We start from the raw sequence: 2500 nt of genomic DNA, 5'->3' as shown, positions 1-2500 counted from the left end.
TGCCATCCGGCCCATAAACGACACCTCCACCTACAGGAATCCAACGAAACTACGCCAACCATACCTCCAAAACATGGCACCGCCATCTATGACAATGTGACGAAACCACATGCAATAGCTCCATCTACGCGAATCGGACGACACTACGTCCACCATGGCGAGCGCACCACAAACAAAAAGACCGCCATCTGCAGGTCCCCCGCAACATGACCTGCTGCACCGACGATACCGCCATCTAGGCGACGCCACGCCGACTACAACATCGCTAGGTCCCACAGTGCCCATTTTTCGACGCCACCCACAAAGCCTGCATCATCTGCCCACCACAGGAGCCCCAAGGCCTGTGCCTGCGTCGCACGAAGTCGTCGACCGACAATCGCTCCACCCGCACCCGCACGTGCCCCACCCCAACCGCCCAAATCGCAACTCCAGCGGATGAACGGCGGACTCTTCCCGCACTCGTAACGTGCAATCCGCCCCTATATCTTGCGTTTCATGAAGAGTTATATCGAATATGCCATATTCCCGCTGTCCCTATACATGCTGTAAGTAGCTCGCTTGCTACAGCAGCAGCAGCACCAGCACCACCTCCGCGCGCTTCCCTGGGGGCACTGAACCGCAGGACGCGAGACCCCACGCCCAGTGGCAAACAGGGCTCCTCTCAGAATATAGACGGTCCCTACCCCTCACAACGATGACGGTGGGAGGGCCGTTTTACGAGACCATTTCCTGCGGTGCCAACGCTGTCGTAGAGCCGATACTCCATCTTTGGTACAAGGCAACCATTCCGCTGTAAATCAGTACGTCACTCGTAGTTCAGTCACCTCACAGCACTGCTCAGTAAACTATGCAGGCCCACATAGATAGATTATATACGCAAATGCCCCTATACATGCTGAACGTCCGTACACACAAAATGAACCACACGTCAGCCACACACTCTATCACACACTACTCTCTGCCTGTAACAGACACAGATACAACAACCAAGCACCAGCATGGACCAACGTCCGGTGCATCCTATCCGCCACAGTACACCAACTACGCTATGATAACCAGACCGGGAGGTCCAATCATAAAACAGAATACCCCACTCGTCCGACAACCACAATTGCTCAGAGAAGCCACCAACACCCACACATGTCCTACACAGGGGTGCACCCAACATCACCACACTGCCTCGTCTTACAGCACAAACACACTGGCAGGAATGAAACACACAGGTCTGCCGCAACCACAGACACGGCTCGCCCCCTCTCACTAGCGAAAAGCGCATCCCGACGTGACATAACTCCTTTGACACACTGACGCTGCCTCGGGCATCCACGTCCTACGGTCGATATCAACGAACCTCACCCCCCCCCCCCACAACACGCCATCCCATACCACATTGTGTACCGTACCCAAACCTAACGTGTACTGTACTACAACGCAATGTGTACCATAACACAACCCAGTTTGTACCTTAACCTAACCTATGTCACCTTAACCTAACCTATGTCACCTTAACCTAACCTATGTCACCTTAACCTAACCTATGTCACCTTAACCTAACCTATGTCACCTTAACCTAACCTATGTCACCTTAACCTAACCTATGTCACCTTAACCTAACCTATGTCACCTTAACCTAACCTATGTCACCTTAACCTAACCCATCTTGCACCTTAACCTAACCCATCTTGCACCTTAACCTAACCCATCTTGCACCTTAACCTAACCCATCTTGCACCTTAACCTAACCCATCTTGCACCTTAACCTAACCCATCTTGCACCTTAACCTAACCCATCTTGCACCCTAACCTATGTCACCTTAACCTAACCCATCTTGCACCTTAACCTAACCCATCTTGCACCCTAACCTATGTTGCACCTTAACCTAACCTGTGTTGCACCTTAACCTACCTCAATTTGCACCGCAATGTAACTCAATTTGCACCGCAATGTAACTCAATTTGCACCGCAATGTAACGCAATTTGCACCGCAATGTAATGCAATTTGCACCGCAATGTAATGCAATTTGCACCGCAATGTAATGCAATTTGCACCGCAATGTAATGCAATTTGCACCGCAATGTAATGCAATTTGCACCGCAATGTAATGCAATTTGCACCGCAATGCAATGCAATTTGCACCGCAATGTAATGCAATTTGCACCGCAATGTAATGCAATTTGCACCGCAATGTAATGCAATTTGCACCGCAATGTAATGCAATTTGCACCGCAATGTAATGCAATTTGCACCGCAATGTAATGCAATTTGCACCGCAATGTAATGCAATTTGCACCGCAATGTAATGCAATTTGCACCGCAATGTAATGCAATTTGCACCGCAATGTAATGCAATTTGCACCGCAATCTACCCCCAAGTTGTGCCTTAACCTAACCCACGGTGTGCCTTAACCTAACCCATGGTGTGCCTTAACCTAACCCACGTTGTGCCTTAACCTAACCCACGTTGTGCCTTAACCTAACCCACGTTGTGCCTTAACCTA

Source organism: Schistocerca cancellata, chromosome 7 (assembly GCF_023864275.1).
Source record: "Schistocerca cancellata isolate TAMUIC-IGC-003103 chromosome 7, iqSchCanc2.1, whole genome shotgun sequence".
NCBI lineage: Eukaryota > Metazoa > Arthropoda > Insecta > Orthoptera > Acrididae > Schistocerca > Schistocerca cancellata.
Note: the sequence above shows the minus strand (reverse complement) of the source record.